The following is a 19,676-nucleotide window of genomic DNA, read 5'->3' as shown; positions in this document are numbered from 1 at the left end:
AAGAATGTTGTCTTTTTTAGCAGCTGTATAATAAGGACCTTCAGCCTGTCCAATGACATGGAAAAATTAAACTAATAATAATGCTTCAAAATTGACTTGTTAAGCTTTGTCCTGCTGACCACTTTCATGCTGACCATCACTCTATGCATAAAGATGTATTTAATACTCTTCTGACATTCTAAGTGGTGAGTAATTGTAATTCTACTATGGAAGTGACTACTCACTTAAAAAGAAAAATTGAAAACTCAGGAGGCTGTGCCATTGTTAAGGAGCTGCTTTAATTAGAAAGGACGCATTTAATTATTAGTTCATTGGTGGGGAAAAGCAAAAAACAATCTAAATGAAGAGGGTCTGAGTTGGTCAAATGTTAACTGGAGAATGTCATCCTTTTTTAATGTCAACTTCAACCCAAGAAAAATCTCCAGGGTAAACAAATCATCCTTGTCATTATTGCTGCCATTTGGTTATGGTCTGATGAGGTTCAGTCTTTGTAGGGGAGCTATAGGGTGCAGTAGTAGTTCAGAAAAGGATTTTTCTAGACTTATAGTCCTAAGGTCAAGTCTCAGCTGTGCCACTGGCTAGTCCTATGAAATACATTTGTTCCTAAAACCTTTGATGACTTTTACCACTGGTATTTAACTTAAGTGATCAAAGATTTCTGGACATTGTGCATATCTTTGGATGATCATTTCAGAAAGAGAACAAATTCAGGAGATGACTTACCCAGGATCCTAGAGATATATCTTGCTTGGACATGAAACTTGTAAAACATTTCTGCTTCTCAATTCAAATTTTGTGTACTGTTAAAAAATACCTAGAATGTCATGATCTATCCTTCCCACACCTTGGGAGTATTCACCATCGGTGTCTGTAAGGAAGGTGAGTACTAGAGTACTACCTAACCCTAAAATGCTGTTGGATTATAATCTCATAATATAAACATGGAAAGGAACACTGTAAAATGAAAGCAAGGTAGTAAGAATGTGGTAAAGTCTATTTTTTTGCTCCTCTAGGAAAACAAGGCCTGCAGACTTCCCCACTGTACCCAGCTCCTCAACAAACCCTATGAGGCCCAGGCCCCATCTCGAACAGGATGGTTCCCCTAACCCTATGCGTTAGAAATGAGGGTTCTCTGAGAGTTCCCACAGCATCTAGTTCTTACTCTCATACTTTGGATGGTATTCATGCGTGCCATCTCCTGTATTAATCAAATAAGTCCCAGGCTAAATAAATGGACACTGAACTAAAAATGTAGACCAATTTAAATAAATGCTGTGCCACATGGCTTGACAATAGAAATAGCTGTATTATCATAGAAATCTTTCCAACACATGCTTTTATGTCTATCTCAATAGTCTATAAATAACACATTTTTTATTGGTAACATATGAGCTAATTATGACAAAGTATTACAGAACAGCAATGTCTAGCTTGTAAATAACACATCTTTATTGATAACATAGGGGTTATCGATAAAGATGACAAAGTATTATACAGTAGCAATGCTTTCCGGAGTTCACAAAGTGTCTGCATCCACACTAAATGGCACATGGCTGTATTTGTTTGGAGGGTTTCTTCCCCCCGCCCCCACCCTGAGCACAGAGACAGGGCCTCACTCTGTCACCCAGGCTGCAGTGCAGTAGCACAATCATAGCCACTGCAGCCTCCTATTCCTGGGCTCTAGTGAACCTCTTACCTCAACCTCCTGAGTAGCTGGGACCACAGGAATGAGCCACCATGCCAGGCTCCTGTTTTTTTGTTTGTTTGTTTGTTTGTTTGTTTTTACTTTTTGTAGAGATGGAGGGTCTTATTATGTTGCCCAGGCTGGTCTTGAACTCCTGGGCTCAAGCGATCCTTCTGCCTTGGTCTCCCAAAGTGCTGGGATTACAGGCATGCATCACATGCCTAGTCGTGGAGTGCTTCTTTTTTTCTTCTTCTTTTTCTTTTTTGAGACAAAGTCTTGCTCTGTCACCCAGGCTGGGGTGCAGTGGCACTACCTTGGCTCACTACAACTTCTGCCTCCTGGGTTCAAGCAGTTCTCCTGCCTCAGCCTCCCGAGTAGCTGGGACTACAGGTGCCCTCCAACATACACGGCTGATTTTTCTATTTTTAGTAGAGATGGAGTTTTGTCATGTTGCCCAGGCTGGTCTTGAACTCCTGAGCTCAAGCAATCTGCCTGCCTCAGTCTCCCAACATGCTGGGATTACAGGCATGAGTCGTCGTGCCCCAGCCTGCCCCATTTTGCGGTCGGCTGTCATTTCTCACTCTCATTGTGCCTGTCTCCATAAGCTCCTCTACTTTCTAATTTCCTGCTTGTAGTATACCTTGGGCTTAAAAAAAAAAAAATCAGACAACTAAGCCTTTTGGGATCCTATCAAAAATATGAAGAAAAAGACTTTCAGGTCATCAGAGGGGTCAGCTTCGGATAAACGAGTTTGGTGACATCCTGTACTGACAGCTCACAGGCCACCTTGGTTCTGGACAGGCATCTGGATGCTGGGGAAAGCTGGCCACACCATGTCTTCCTGCTAAGCCCTTGGGTAGTCGGCCTTCTGATTGCCAGCCTTTGGCTTTTTAGTCACATCTCCCTGCCACCATCTCTATGCTCTGTGTTCACTGTGGTGCTAGCTCTGTTTCTTTCCAACTGAGCTCCTCAATAGCCTGGATTCTGTAGTTCCCTCCAGAGTCTCCGAGTCCACACCTGCTTAGTATCTACAAAAACTAATGCAGCCATATGGCTTGAATGCTTACATCACACACAGAGGCTTTTGGTTCTGGGTAAGTGCCACAATTATGAAAACTGCACTGAAGTAGGAAATAACGCCAGTTGAAAGAATGGCCTCATTTGCAGGCAGCTTGCACTGTATTTCATAAGAATGTGTTTGACATTTTAAGCTTTCCTGTGGCAGCAAATTGTACTTCTCCTAGTGGGAGGAGTTACGAAGTCTGCGACCAGAATAAACCAGACTGTTTTGGAAAGTTTGATTTTTTCAGTTTTCATATTCCATTTTATGACTGTGTTTGTTTTTTCAGAGATAAGCCGGTGTATAAGAAAACAGTCTTATCTCTGAACCAAGCATATGGCTCACACCTGTAATCCCAGCACTTTGGGAGGCCGAGGTGTGAGGGTCATTTGAGGCCAGGAGTTTGAGACCAGCCTAGGCATCATAGTGAGACCCCATCTTTACAAAAAATTTAAAAAAAATAAAAAAAATTAAAAAAAACATTAGCCTCGTGTGGTGCATGCTTATACTCCCAGTTACTCAGGAGGATAAGGAAGAAAGATCACTTGAGCCCAGGAGTTTGAGGCTACAGTGAGCTGTGATTGTGCCACTGCACTCCAGCCTGGGTGGCAGAGACCCCGTCTCAAAAACAAACAAACAAACAAATAAGCAAAAACAAACAAAAAACCACAGTCTATTATTTAGAGTTAAAAACTACAAATACTATTTTTTAACCTCAAGGAGTTCTATCATAAACTACCTTAAAAATAAAAAAACAAATTAAACAGGAATACAGAACTCTGGCCCGAAATTTAAAATTACAAAATAAATAAGACAAAGCATTCGACCTGAAGTTCCTGTGGCAGGATGGAAATGTTCGGGTAAATGGCTATAAAACATTTCACAGAAGCTAGGAGGCCACCTATTTTGTAAAATGCACAACTATTTTAGTTATTGCCAAGAAAGATGAGGATGTGTCATCAACTGTAAGATGTACCCCATGTCAATGATGTTGAAATGTAATGTTTTTCAAAAAGATGAAATATGATATTTTTGAAAAATAGCTTTAAAAGAACAAAAGTAATATCACAATAATGACATGAGTCTTTTTGAGTTTCCTTAGAAAAGCCAATATTCTACCTTGATCATCAAATCTTTGTTTTAGGGCATCCTAAATTGTTAGAAAATGAGAAGTTACATAGTTCTTGTACGAAAAGACCAGAGTCAAAAACAGGTGAATGGATTACAAAACGAAAGCTGATGCGATTGGTGTCATTTATAAATATCCGGGAATCAACCAGTATGGAAACAATATTATTGGTTTCTTGAGGAGCAAGGACTAGAATCCACACGGGCTGAATCCACGTGTCTACAGATCTATCATGCCACGCTGCAGTCTAGTTTAAATAAACAGAAAACAGGAGCTACTCAGGTACAGCTTTAATGAAGGCAGCCATTGCACAAGGTTTTAAAAAACTTATATACATTTTTGTTTTGTTTGAGACAGGGTCTTCTTCCGTTGCCCAGGCTGGAGTGCAGTGGTGCGATCATGGCTCACTGCAGCCTTGACCTCCCAGGTTCAAGCAATCCTTCCTGCTCAGCCTCCCGAGTAGCTAGAACTACAGGCACACTCCACCACTCCCAGGTTAATTTTTGTTTTTGTAGAGATGGGGTTTTGCCATGTTGCCTAAGCTGGTCTTGAATTCCTGGACTCAAGAGATCTGCCTGGCTCTGTCTCACAAAACACGAGGATTACATGCGTGAGCCACTGTGTCCTGCCAGTATACATGTGCTTTGTTTGTTTGTTTGTTTTGTTTTGTTTTGCTTTTGTGACAAAGTCTCACTCTGTCACCCAGGCTGGAGTGCACTGGCACAATCTCGGCTCACTGCAACCTCCACCTCCCAGGTTCAAGCGATTCTCCTGCCTCAGCCTCCCAAGTAGCTGGGACTACAGACACATGCCACCACACCAGGCTAATTTTTAAGTAGAGACGGTGTTTCACTATATTGGCTGGCTGGTCTCAAACTCCTGACCTCATGATCCGCCCACCTCGGCCTCCCAAAGTGCTGGGATTACAGGCGTGAGCCACTGCGCCCAGCCGCCAGTATACATGGTTTAGTGATTACTATTTACTTGTAATAAAAAGTTCTATGTAAAAATATAACATAATTTTTCCTCCATTTTTTAGCTATTCAATTATTCTTGAATTTCCTGCTTTAATGGATAAATCATAATATTCAGCAGACTGGGAAGAATCCAAACCCCCAAACCATGTGGCTACAAGTTTTTAATTTGGCAATTGAGTTGACAAGGCCTACCTCATCTATAGCAGAAACACACAGCCACAGCATGAAGTCAGTCAGCTGTTAGCTGCACAAGTGGTAGGATTTATAGTAGGTTCTGCCTTTCAAAGATTCGCTCTCATTCTAAAGTGGTATGCTACACATAAAACCATCCATCTGGCCAGGTGCAGTGGCTCATGCCTGTAATCCCAGTACTTTGGGAGGCCAAGGTGGGCAGATCCCTTGAGCTCAGGAGTTCCAGACCAGCCTGGACAACACAGCCAGCCTCGTCTCTACAAAAAGTATAAAAATTAGCTGGGTGCAGTGGCACACACCTGTGGTCCTAGCTACTTAGGGGGCTGAGGTAGGAGGATCGCTTGAACCCAGGGGGCAGAGGTTGCAGTGAGCCAAGATCACACCACTGCACTCCAGTCTGGGTAATAGAGGGGGACTCTACTGAAAAAAAAAAAAAAGCTATTAATTTTATGTCAGAACACATCATCTTAAGGAGAACAAAAATCTTCTGTATGCACATACTGCCAACACATTTTAAAAGGCCCACATTTTAACAAGTAGAATAGACAAACTATCAGGCAAGAAATCATAAACTATTTTGGCTGAAAAAAATCGTTACAATTATCTAACTCAACATTCTACATGCAGGTTTCTACACATAATGTATACGTATGGGTGTGTCTACATAGCTTTTTGAAGGGAATGACATATGATCAAGCCCATTTTTCCATAGTTATGATGGTTTGCTAGCAAAGCAAGAATATCAAGGTCTGCATTTCTGCCAACTCAATGCATAGCCCCAAGAGCTTCTTACAGAGGAAAGCTAGCATGGAGAATCCAGTCCATGTCTGTAGGATGAAACATTAATGGTAGAAGGTTGGAGAAACTTGTAGATGGTTGGCATTGCAGCTTCAGGGCTGGCATTCTCTCTGGTTTCAGGTGTGTCTGTTAATGGATTCTGTGGTCTCTCACCCAAGTCTTTAACTAATATGAAACTGGAAGGCAAGGAAGTGGTCTGCTGAGAAGTCTGATTGAATATATTCTCCTCGCCTGTTGAAAACTTGGTTGAAATGTCTGCACTGAAGGTGCAGTGTAGCTGATTAGATGTTTCCTCTGGGATTAGGGCAACAGAGCTGCTCTGTTTTGTTAATTCTCTTGACTTGGAGCTATGTAGCCTACCATTTGACCTGTCATCACTTGGAGCCCTGAAGTTAACGTTTTCTACAACTCCTGTGCTAGCATCAAGTGATGTATTTGTTAACTTAAAAAAAAAAATTATGAATTTTTTTAAATTAAAATCTTGCATTGGTGTGGTACTTGGGTTACAACTGATGAACCACTATTGATATTTATTATTAACTAACATTCATAGGCTATATTAGGATTCACTCTGTATTAGACAGTTCTTTGGGTTTTGCCAAATGCATAATGTCACATATCCACCATTACCGTATCACACAGAATAGTTTTTTGTTTGTTTGTTTGTTTTGAGACAGAGTCTCACTCTTTCACCAGGCTGGAGTGCAGTGGCACAATCTCGGCTCACTGCAACCTCTGCTTCCTGGGTTCAAGCGATTCTCCTCCCTCAGCCTCCCGAGTAGCTGGGACTACAGGCACACACCACCACGCCCAGCTAATGTTTGTATTTTTAGTAGAGACATGGTTTCAATACATTGGCCAGGATGGTCTCGATCTCTTGACCTCATGATCCACCCGCTTCAGCCTCCCAAAGTACTAGGATTACAGGCGTGAGCCACCGCGCCTGGCCTAGTGTTATTGCCCTACAAATCCCTTGTGTTTAACCTATTCTTCTCTTCCCCTCCCACTAGACCCAGGGCAACCACTGATCTTTTCACAGTCTCTAGAGTTTTGCCTTTCCATATGGCAATTAGCTAGAATCACACAGCATTTAGCCTTGTTCAGACTGGCTTCTTTTACTTAGTAATATGTATTTAGGGTTCCACCATGTCCTTTTGTGGCTTGAAAAATCATTACTTTTTAATCACTAAATAATATTTCATTGTAAGGATATATCATAATTTGCTTATCCATTCACCTACTGAAGGACATCTTGGTTGCTTCCAGTTTTTGGCAATTAGGAACAAAGTGGTTACAGACATTTGTGTGCAGGTTTCTGTATGGACTTGCCTGTTCATTTTTCAGTCTTCACCGATACAGGTACTGTCCAAGGAGAGCAGGCCTGGGAACACTGTCCATTCTGGGCTGCCGTAAGATACTCCGTGGGCTCCATTTTTCTGAAAGCTCCTTAATACCTGTTTGGCTCTCAGCTACCATTTCTGATCGTCAGGTAACTTCTGCAGATGTATTTTCTTAAGCTTGGTTACTACTAATGACTGAAATGTATCTGTTTTCCTCAAGGCTGCCATTTTAAATGAGCAGATTTCCTCTGTTGACTCCTCAGAGCGTCAAAACTGGCTCAGAGAATTAAACAGGGGGAGCAATTCCCATATAGTAAATGCAGCAACTCCGTATTTGTCCCAGACACATGGACATTACTTTCCAGGACTATAAAGCTCCAGTGGAAATTGTGTTACTTAAAACTTCCAATGAAGGGTTGCATTTTGATGTCTCCACTTCCATAAAGGGATTGTCTAAATTGAGATCAGCTGCACGAATGTTCTTGACACTGGCATTCAGGTATCTAGTTCCACAGCCAAAGGAAGAATACTTTTCTCTGTACCTGGAAGCTCCCTATTCTGTTGTAGCCTGTCTCCTTTCATCTCAGCTTCCAAATCAACAGATACAGATTAACTATCCCTTTTCTGAAATCTTTGGGACCAGGCCAGGCGCGGTGGCTCACATTTGTAATCCCAGCACTTGGGGAAGCTGAGGTGGGAGGATCACTTGAGCCTAGGAGTTCAAGACCAGCCTGGGCAAAGTAGGCTTTTTGTGACACCTAGTATATACAAAAAGTAAACAAAATTAGCTAGGTGTAGTGGCATGAACCTGTGGTCCCGGCTACTTAGGAGGCTGAGGCAGGAGGATCATTTGAGCCCAGGAGGTTGAGTTCCAGTGAGCTACGATGATGCCACTGCACTCCAGCCTGGGCTACAGAGCAAGACTCTGTCAAACAAACAAACAAACAACAACAACAAAAACAAAGGAAAAGAGAAAAAGGGGCAGGAGAGGAGAGGAGAGGACAAAATCCTTGGGATCAGAAATGTTTCCAATTGTGGCATATTTGCATAGATATAAACCAGCAAAATTCATTTGTGATTTATATACACATAGCTGAAGGTAATTTTATATAATGTTTTAAAATAATTGTATTCATGAAACAAAGTTTGGACTGCGTTTTGACAGCAATCTGTCAAGGAAAGTCAGGTGTGGGATTTTTCCACTTGTGGCATATCATGTCAGTGCTCAAAAATTTTTGGATATTGGAGCATTTCAGATTTTGGATTTTCAGGTTAGGGATGCTCAACCTGTAGTTGTTAGTCTGTACCCTTTCACTCGGGAAGTTCATGGTCCCCTGTGTTACAAAGATGGTCTTGGTCACATGGAGAATTCTTCTTCTTCTTCTTCTTATTATTATACTTTAAGTTCTAGGGTACATGTGCCCAACGTGCAGGTTTGTTACGCAGGTATACATGTGCCATGTTGGTTTGCTGCACCCATCAACTCATCATTTACATTAGATATTTCTCCTAATGCTATCCCTCCCCCAGCCTCCCACCCCTGACAAGCCCTAGTGTGTGATGTTCCCCACCCTATGTCCAAGTGTTCTCATTGTTCAATTCCCACCTATGAGTGAGAACATGTGGTGTTGGGTTTTCTGTCCTTGTGACAGTTTGCTGAGAATGATAGTTTCCAGCTTCATCCATGTCCCTGCAAAGGATAGGAACTCATCCTTTTTATGGCTGCATAGTATTCCATGGTGTATAGGTAACATGGAGAATTCTTTTGTTCAATCTCATGCTGGTTCTTTGTGCTACTGAAGGTCATCATTCACTTTGTTCAGATTCTGACATTGTAGATGCCAGCCCTGTTCATTTAGAGACACACACCTGTGGTTAATGCATCATGGTAGTTGTTACAGAAAAACTAGCTTCCTTTCTTGTATGGAGATGAAATTTAAGATCTTGGGTGCTTTTTTCAGCGGTAGTTTCTTTGAATTACCTGATTTTTCTGATGAATCCTACAGAGGCATAGCTGGGCACCAATGTGATGCAGTACTATGCTGGAGGAACAGAATCAGAAATATCTTACAGAGGAAAAGAATGCCTTCTTTTCCTTCCATTTTTAATTTCTTCATTTAAAAACCAATACTTGGGTATATACCTAAAAGAACTGAAAGCAGGGACTCTAGGAGATATCTGTACACTCATGTTCACAGCAGCATTATGTACAATAGGCAAAAGGTGGAAGCAAGCCATGTATCCGAACTGCAGCTGAATGGATAAGCATAATGTGGCATAAACAGACAATGGGATACTATTCAGCCTTACAAAGGAAGGAGATTCTGATATACACTCTAACATGGATGAACGTTGAAAATATTGTACTACGTGGAATAAATTAATCACAAAAGGACAAATACTATATGATTCCACTTATATAGTATATTAGTCTGTTTTCACGCTGCTGATAAAGACATACCCGAGACTGGGTGATTTATAAAGAAAAAGAGGTTTAATGGACTCACAGTTCCACGTGGCTGGGGAGGCCTCACTATCGTGGCGGAAAGTAAAAGTCATGTCTTACATTGGCAGCAGGCAAGAGAGCTGCAAGCTGGTACAGGGAAACTCCCCCTTATAAAACCATCAGATCTCGTGAGACTGACTTACTATCACAACAGCAGGGAAAACACCCACCCCCATGATTCAGTTACCTCCCACCAGGACCCTCCCATGACATGTTGAGAATTGTGGGAGCTACAATTCAAGATGAGATTTGGGTGGGTGCCCAGCCAAGCCATGTCATATAGGTTCCTAGAATAATCAAACGTATATAGACAGAGTGATTGCCAGGTACTGTGGGGAGGAGGGATGGGGAGTTATGGGTGAATGGGTATGGAGTTTCACTTTGAGAAGATAAAAACATTCTGGAGATGGATGGTGGCGATGGTTGCACAACAATGTAAAAATAAAGGTCACTGAACTGTACACTCAAAAAACAGTTAAAATAGTATATTTCATTCTATGTATATTTTATTACAATTTTTAAAAATCAGTATTGCAGTTAATGCAATCAAGCTATAATACTAGCACCTTAATCTTGGGTGACCATTAAGTCCTGGTCACCCCAAGGTTTGCTGAGGCAGTCTCTATTTATGCTTCTGTATTCAGGGCAATCACTAATCATTCCCTCTTCACTCTCAAAAGTGTCCTGGCTTGAACAATAAGTCATCTGATCACCCTAGATCTATTTCATAATTGTATAAATCATTGAATTGCCATCTTTGTATGCAAATGCCTTAACATTCAGAACATACCTGTGTTTTCTTGGATTACTCTAATCATAAATTTGATGTCCCATGGAAAGTTATAGGCTCTGATAAAATTTTAAAGGCTTCTGATTACTTTCTGAACACTGATTAGAGCAACAAAAGTAGTCCTCATTTCTTATAGACACATGATTTCTCTAAACACTAAAACCCTCTAACATTTGTCAAGCTCTCCTACTTCACTAGCTCTGTGTTAAAGGGAACAGAGAAGAGAAATACATGGTTCCAGACAGTTGCTATTTCTTGTCTCTCTTGGCTACCTCTTTGCTGTTGTTAAAAATATCAACAAATATTCCCTGAAGTCAGAAATATGTTCATGTTTCAATTATTTCCATCTTCCACCTCACCATGAGAGAACACACCACTTTCTCTTCGAGTAACCTACTGTTCTGCACTTATAATAAAAGGACCATACTATCATAACCTTATTGTTATCCACCCCCTGGATGAATATCTTCTCTCATTTTCCAACTCCAAATATCAGAGGTAAATATAACACAATTTTGTTCAATAATCAAGACCATCCCTTGATGTGCTAATGTAATTTGTAAGTGCAAATGAACTGGTAATTTATTGCTTAAAAATAGAAGAGATCCAATCATATCTACTTCAATAGTTTGGAAAAAAAGGAATCTGACAGGCACTAGGGTATGAAATAAGTAATTAAAGTGAACTCAAGCATACTCTTATGTTATTCTCCAATAAACGAGTCATGTCTATTCCTGTAATCCTTAAAATGAGCATGCTGAAAGTTACAGGGGAGAGAAGGATTTGGGAAAAACACAGATAATTCATCTGACGAAAGAACTAGCAAGCCAGGTGCTATTATTTCTCTCTTAGGACATTATTGTCTTCCTTTGTATTGTGGTTCATTAAATGAGTAGACTATCTGTGGCTTTGAGAAGGAAAAATAATTTTTTAAAAATCATTTTCCTAATATTTTACCTTGATGATGAAACCAAACCTAAGGAACATTATTTCCATTCAATTAGTACCACATGCAGAGACAGGCGCTTGGTAATTTTTAGTTACTCATTTGCTTGATGCTTTTTCCAGCAATTTCAGTTGCAAAAGGATAACATCCATCTGTTTGAAAAGGTAACTGGTTAGCAACTAACTCCTTTAAAAATTTTTTACAACATATCCTCTTACCTTTCCAAAGTCAATCTCTACCAGCTTTAAAAATAAATATTCTAGCCAAATCTTGGATGAAATATATTTTAGATATGTGTTAGGTATGATGGATTGTCACACAACATTCACTCCTATCTCCTTCAGGTGTGCATCCCTCTATCTTTGAGGCTAGAAACCTATAAGCTGCATTTCCCAGAGTCCCTTGCAGCTAGGGTTCTGGGCACAGTGTTCTTCCAGGGAGATGAGCAGGGTAAGAAGGAAGGTGGAGAGCATCTAAGGAAAACATTTGCTTCCTTGTTTTTGTTGTTGGTAGCAATGTTCAGTCACTAGCTTCCTAGGGTGGAGAGGCATTTTGCAGCAGTCTCTCTGATCAATGGAACATAGCCCGAAAGGTGCACCCTTGATGTTAGCAGTTCTAGTGGTGGTTCTGATTCCCATCCCCCAGGCTGTGGCAATGACAGCAGCAACCCTGGGGGCCAATCAAGCTTGCTGCCTGGGAGCCAAGACATGAGGCTCAGGCCAGGTCCCCTCCTCTACTTTCAGTTGCAACCTTCATTCCAACCTTCTTGTGAGCACCTAATTCTCATATTCAACCCCTTCATGCTTGAAATAGTTAGGATAGTTTCCATTATCTGCAACTTGACGGAGAAGAAAGAGAAGGTAGAAATGAGCACATTCAATATAGCAAGATGGGACGTCACATCCCAGAAGAACCATGGAAGTGGCAAAGGTTGTGCCTATTTGACATTCGCAGTTACACCTTTAAGAACAAAAAGCTCAAAGGCTGCACCTTCCAGGACTACCCAAATCAGGACTAACAACCCTTTAGGGCCTAGGGTTGATGCCGAGACATATTAACAAAGGCTGGGAAATAATCGTCCGGACCCCTAGAGAGAAAAGAAGGGAGGATAGAAGGGAACAGGGAAAAGCAAAGAGAAGAAAACCACGCATATGTGTGAAGAGGACCATACACCAAACCCCTCAAGTGCCCATCTCCCCCCACCACCTCATCATCATCTCTAAAAACAACCACAGGTTACTTCTTTAACCTAGCTGAGTCAAAGGCCTGTCTAGGGTGGAGGAGATGCAAGTGTGACAGCCTCTGGCTCCCAAAGGACACTGGTTACTAAGAGTACAACATACTCTATACTCTATGCTATAGGAGTATTCAGTATACCCAGATGGGGAACTGAACCAGTGACCCATATATTCAGTTCTAGAGTCAATTAGGCAGCAACCTCTCTGCAGCCTCCAGGAGATGATATTTAGTCAACATATTCCTACTTCTTGTTATAAACCCCTCTTTATGACTGCTCACAATGTGCCAACTGTGTACTCAGCATTTTACACCTAGTCATTTGCTCCATAGCCACCTGGGGAGGTGTCATTATCTCCATTTCACAGACAAGGAAATGGCTCGGAGCTGGGCTTCAATCCAGGTGATCCAGTTCAAACTCTTAAAATGCTTTCTTTGAGTGGTTAGAAGTTTCTCTGGATGAGAAGTGAGTATCCAAAGTCAATGATGTTAACTCCTTTTGAAGACGTCTCCGCTAGGAGGTCTATGCAATGTACTTTCTCTATGGCATCAAGAGAAGTGAATCACAAAAGCTGAAGGACATTTAACTGGCCATTTGGCATCACTCTTCAGTCTGTCCTTAAATGAATTCTCCAGTTATCTTAATGCTTTCATGCCATTCTTTTCAGAAGAATTCCTAATTTATCTACAAGTGAAAACATAAGATTGCACAGACAAGTGCTGACAGCCTAATTTCAATAATGTATTATACCAGGGGCTTAATTGCAGTGAGAGCTTTCACTCAATTCCTGTTTAAAAATACAAATGAGAACTTTGACATGTAGTAAACACAGGCATTTAATTGCATTTTGCTCTCAACATTATGAGCCTGTATAGTGCCAAGTATGTCTTGCTTGTGTCTTCTTTAAAGCAATGATAGAGTCTTCTTCATAAATCTGTTTCAAATTGTGGAGACTAGTTCTCTAAAGGAGCATATAAATTCTTTACAAGTGAAATGCATTTAAGCATCCACATATCCACCTATCAGAAATACTATAAGGTCTGGTCTCTTCTTTACAACCCTTGCAATCTCCAGTAAGATATGGCTGTCAAAGATACACATACACAGAGATTTAAGATATACTGGGAAGATCCCTGCTCCCATTGACCTTCCAATTTAAGGCAGAGTTAACTATCCACACAGGGTATTCCCAATTTCACATCCCTCTGGTAAGTAAAATTTTATTAAAACCTTTGAACTACCTTGGAACTTTTTCCATATTAAGATATACACGCAAAATGGCACATTTCCAAAGGACATGATTACGGCAATTGAATCTTTCTAGAAAAAAAAATTTCTTTGGAGTTAGAAAAAGAGTGTATACAAAGCTCCCTTCTCAAATCTGATCAAATGCGTTAATAAAGCAGCAGTTCTTTGGCATAATTTCCTCAGTAACAAGATATGTCCCAACTTCTCAAGGTCTCCTTCAAATAAGTTATAGGTAACCAATGACCATCTGACAGCCACTTCCATTCTCCTAAGTGATCTTGCTATGAGCAACTCTAAGGCACCACTCTTAATACTGGACAGTTCTTTACCCTGTATTTACCTTCAGCCAGTCATCAAGGACAGAGAAAGCTCCAACTCTCCCTTCCCCAAACTTCAAACAAGTTAACCATTCATTAGCTAAAAGATAAAGGCTTCCGAGGTGGGTGGATCATTTGAGGTCAGGAGTTTGAGACCAGCCTGGCCCACAAGGTGAAACCCCCTCTCTGCTAAAAATACAAAAACAAAAAAAAAAAAAATTAGCTGGGCATGGTGGTTTGCACCTGTAATCCCAGCTACTGGGGAGGCTGAGGCGGGAGAATCGGTTGAACTCAGGAGACAGAGGTTGTAGTGAGCCAAGATCGCATCACTGCACCCCAGCCTGGGCGACAGAGTGAGGCTCCATCTCAAACACAAACAAAGAAACAAACAAATAAATAATAAAAAATAGAAAGATAAAGGCTTCCATTTGCTGATGTCACATGAATAATAGCACTTTTAGTTGCTGAAACAGGGTTAAATGCCAATGGTTAGCTGTAATATTACCAAAATCTTAACCTAAAACAGTGTAGATATATTTTAGCTCTTTCTACACACTAAATTTTCAATGTACATTTAAATTCATGCCCACCACCTAACATAAAGCTCTGCAAGTAGACGTTTACAGCCTTATCTTCTTTCTACATAGAGCACTGTGGGCTCACATCATTTATCACAAAGAACCCAGGTAATATAAAAAGACCCAGCCGGGCCCCATCCCAGCACTTTGGGAGGCCGATGTGAGCGGATCACGAGGTAAGGAGTTGGAGACCAGCCTGACCAACATGTTGAAACCCCGTCTCTATTAAAAACACAAAAATTAGCCAGGCGTGGTGGCGGGTGCCTGTAATCCCAGCTACTTAGGAGGCTGAGGCAGGGGAATTGCTCGAACCCGGGAGGCGGAGATTGCAGTGAGCCGAGATCGTGCCATTGCACTACAGCCTGGGTGACAGAGAGAGACTCCGTCAAACAAACAAACAAACAAATCCCACACATAGCAAATAATATCATACAAATCCTTACCTTCCTATTTTGGCATTCCTTCTTAAACTGTATTTTCATCGTGAGTTTTGAAAACTTTCTGGCTTCAAGTTATCTTAGTTCTTTGCCTCTTACTAATTAAAAATCAGTTCCCCAGGGAAAGATACACGTGCACTCCATGAAAAAATACGAATCCATTTTAACCTTTAAGGCACTAGACATGTTCTTTATCTCTGAATTCTGATTTATCTGATCTCACACCCAAAGCACATCCCTCAATCCCTTACGGCATGGCAGTCTCGCCTCTTTTGATCGTATCTAAGTTTGCAAGGTAAACAGGCCACCCTGGGCTACCAAAAGGCAGGGGAGGACCAGGAACTCACCCAGGCGGCCGGACCCGGGCGCGGGCTCCGGAGCACGCGCTAGATGACTTGTCGCGCCCCCTCCTCCCCGCGGGCGGGCGCCGAGGCGGCGGATCTAGGGTGGAACAGAGGCTTCTCTCCGCTCCCCTCTGCAGACCATTGTCAGCGCCCGAGTCGCCGGCGCTTTCTGCACGGTGTGGGGACGGACAGCAGCTCTCCCGATGCGAGTAGTCACATTGCTGTCCCGCAGCCAGGGGCAAAAGCTGCTTTTGCATCAGAGCCGAGGGCTGCACCAGGTGTAACTTCCACCCCTTGACCTATTTTAGAGTGTGAGGACGAAAGGAAGAGGAAAAAATAGACGGAGGGCGCGCGGAGGAGCGGGCGGCAGGGTGCGCGCGTGGCCGTGGGGGAGCGCGCGCGCGGGCCCGGGCTAGTGTAGGGGCTTCCAAAGAGAAGTTGCAGCGAGCCCCTGCCTCCCGCGCCTGGGCCCGCTCGGGGGTGCTTTGCTAGCCGCTCCTCCCGCCTCAGCCGCAGGCCAGCTTGGTCCGCCCTACTCCGGCGCCCCGCGCGGGAAGCGCAGCTCCCGGGGATCCCGGGCTTTGGGCTGGCCCCGCGACAGCCGCGGGGAGACCGCCAGCGGCCCCCGCCCCAGTCGCCGTCCCCGCCTCCCCGGGCTGCCTTCACCTTTCGGGAGGCGGCGCTCCGGTTCAGCTGTCCGGGAACCCAGGCCTGCGGCGCCTCCGGGCAGGGAAGGCGGGCTGGCGGGCGGCGGAGCCGGGGACTGTCGCCTCCCCGCTTCGTTCCCTGCAATCGCCCCGCCCGAACGTGCCCGGGAAGTGAGGCTGGGCCGCGCCCGCCCGGCCGGGGACAGGGGTGACCTTCCGGCCTCCCGCCTTGCCCTTGTTGGCGATGTCTCTCGGCGTGGCCCGTCCTGCGTAGAAGACGCCCCGGCAGGCGCACCTGGTCGGCCCGAAGCGCATCAGCGTAGTACCTGGGGTGACGGCGACGTGTGACTTTAGCGAGGCTTTTCTCACTTAATTTTTACAGCCCCGGACTTCAGCGGAAATGCCCCCTTGGGGTCGGTCCATTGGGATAACTGGAGATGGGGGATTAAGTAGGGTGCCACGGCTTAGACGCTCCAAATCATTCCAGTACACAGCATGACTTATCTGTTGAGTTTTGCAAAACAAGCCCCATCAAAAAAGCATCCATCAAAAGGCGGGTGGAACTTACAAGTTTTTGCCCAAAACTGGACACAAACCTTCCCTCCCCCCATTGCTTCTGTTACAATAGCGTTAATTACTTTCTTCCAAGTCCCTAACGTGATAATATCTCCAACCGCCTATTATTAAACAACTCCCTTATCATCAGGGACCTATGCACTTTAACAATGCACGTTCCCAGTGACGAAAAACGAGCACGTTTAGTAACCGCTCTGCCGCCCTTGGTATAGAGGTTCGTGCTCCTGATCCCCTGCCTAGGGGGCAGAGTTCATGTCGAGCTGTTTTTTCCAGTCCAGGTTATTTATGGGTACCCAACTACAGGTCTCACATAGACACTGGTCTATAACAGGTTATTTGTGGGGACCCAACTACAGGTCTCACATAGACGCTGGACTATTTCAGGTGCTACTAAGAGGGTTGGTGGAGATCAGCATATAGTTTCTGATTCTGGAATGGTTTTCTAGTGCCACAGTATATTGAGTGGGGTAGAGTGGGGGAACATTTGTTTGGGCTTCTCTTTATCGTCATGCCCTGGATAATCAGATTGACATTTTCTTTTTCTGTAAAGGCCTCACATTCAAAAAGAAAGAAAGAAAAAAATAAAATAAAATAAAAAACACCACGAGTCTGGTATTCTTGAGCTGAACGCCAGCTACAGAAATGCAACTGCTCATCCTTTTGCTTCCATTCACTGGAGCTACAACTGCAATATGTCCTTGGACACAGAAGATGTGTTGGATACTGTGATGTTCCTTGTCCTCTTCTAACAGTGCATCAGGCGACAAAGTATACCTAAAGTATAGGATAGTGCCTGGCAAATAGTAGGACCTGATAAATACTTGTCCAGTGATTGAGCAACTGTGATAAACAGGAAAGTAACCTAGCTTAACTTTTGCAAGAAACCATGCGAGAAATCAGTTGTAGGTGACATTGTCTGGGAAGGCATCCTGGAAGTGGTGGCCGGTACCTGATTTAAATATTAAAAAATGGCTAAGGACTAGGTGAGGTGGCTCATGCCTGTTATTCCAGCACTTTGGGAGGCCGAGATGGGAGGATCGCTTGAGGCCAGGAGTTTGAGACCAGCCTGGGCAACATAGTGAAATTTCATTTCTGAAAGATATACAAAACATTAACTGGGCATGGTGGTGCATGCCTACAATCCCAGCCATTCAGGAGGCTGAGGCAGGAGGATCGCTTGAGCCCAGAAGTTTGAAGTTGCAGTGAGCTATGCTTGCACCACTGCATTCCAGCCTGGGTGATAGAGACCCAATCTCAAAATAAATAAATAAATAAATAAATACAATTAGGGAGTGGAAGTGAGATAGTATATTTGATATGCTTTCAAGATATAATAGAGGCAGAGATTCTTAACCTTTTGTAGGTAATAGGCCCCTATGAAAATGTTTATAGAAGCTTTGAAACCCCCTTATATAATAAACAAATGTGAAATATTTGCATATATTTTCTGAAAGTTCACAGACTGGATGAAGCAGATGTGTAGAATTCCTAGAGACTCGTGAACTATGACATGAGTTACCAATGTCTTTCTTATTTGGAGGCAGGTAGAAAAACAAAGAGATTTTTCTAGTTGAGACCATCATAAGAGGCATTTCAATGACCACCAGTAGAATTTGGGTAATAGTTGTGGAAATGGAAAGAAAAATGTACTGTAAAGAAAATTTGTACACTAGAGAAACATAGCTAGACTTTTAAACCATTTATGTTCTTTTTGTACCTGAGAATTTCACTTTCATATCTCAGCAAAAAGGGGAAAGGAATAGATAAAAAAATGACTGTCAAAATATTGACAGTTGCTGATGCTGGGTGCACACGTGGGGCTTTATTGTATTATTCTCTCATTATTTGTGAGGTTTAGCATTTTTCATTTAAAAAAAATTTCAGTGGATTTTTACTCTTGGTAGTCATACCCAATCCTATAGCATTTCCTAACTTGGGTTCTTGGAATGGAGATTTTTGTATATAAAAAAAGAAAAAGAAAACAATACAAATAGGCCAGGGATGCCACATATAAGATTGTTATTAATAAGCAGAGTCTTTGTAGAACCATATGTTTTCTCTGAGGAAGAATTGTAAAGTGTGTTGGCCATAGTCTCAACATAAATTAGACAACTATGAAACACTGAACACGTGGTTTTCTGGTTTTTTTGTTTGTTTTTTGTTTTGTTTTGTTTAGTTTTTTGAAATGGAGTCTTGCTTTGTTGCCCAGGCTGGAGTGCAGTGGTGCCATCTCGGCACACTGCAAGCTCTGCCTCCCGGGTTTACGCCATTCTCCTGCCTCAGCCTCCCAAGTAGCTGGGACTACAGGGACCTGCCACCTCACCTGGCTAATTTTTTGTATTTTTAGTAGAGACGGGGTTTCAACCATGTTAGCCAGGATGGTCTTGATCTCCTGACCTTGTGATCCGCCTGCCTCGGCCTCCCAAAGTGCTGGGATTACAGGAGTGAGCCACCGCGCCCGGCCTTCTGTTTTTTTCTAACATTACACTCAACTTCATTGTATGTTGCTTAACTTTCTTTATCATTACATTTTATTATTATATCATGCATATAGTTTATATACTCATATATTATATATTCATATGCAATATAAATATATATATGCAATATGAATATATATTCATATGTAATATATATTTTATGTTTATATAATATAAATTATTGTATTATATGTCATATACATACATATATTTATATATAGCAATATATTTTATATATATTATATATACAGATGTTCCTTGCATTATATGGTTCGTTTACAATATTTCTACTTTATGATAATTTGAAAGCAATGCGTATTCACAAGAAGTCATACTTCTAGTACTCATACAACCATTGTCTTTCAATTTTTGTACAGAATTCAATAAATT

General features: G+C 42.3%; 1 protein-coding gene across 1 annotated transcript in view; it reads right to left on the bottom strand.

Annotated features, from left to right (window-relative positions):
• Positions 1 to 15,726, bottom strand: part of TRMT9B (tRNA methyltransferase 9B (putative)) — a 72,155-nt gene extending 56,429 nt beyond the window's left edge. The window contains exon 1 of the mRNA XM_015144778.3: positions 15,587 to 15,726. The gene's annotated coding sequence lies outside the window, so the exon portion shown is untranslated. The remainder of the gene's footprint in view (positions 1 to 15,586) is intronic.
• Positions 15,727 to 19,676: the final 3,950 nt, after the last annotated feature.

Source organism: Macaca mulatta, chromosome 8 (genome assembly GCF_049350105.2).
Source record: "Macaca mulatta isolate MMU2019108-1 chromosome 8, T2T-MMU8v2.0, whole genome shotgun sequence".
NCBI classification, from domain to species: Eukaryota; Metazoa; Chordata; class Mammalia; order Primates; family Cercopithecidae; genus Macaca; species Macaca mulatta.
This window is presented reverse-complemented; position numbering and strand designations above follow the sequence as displayed.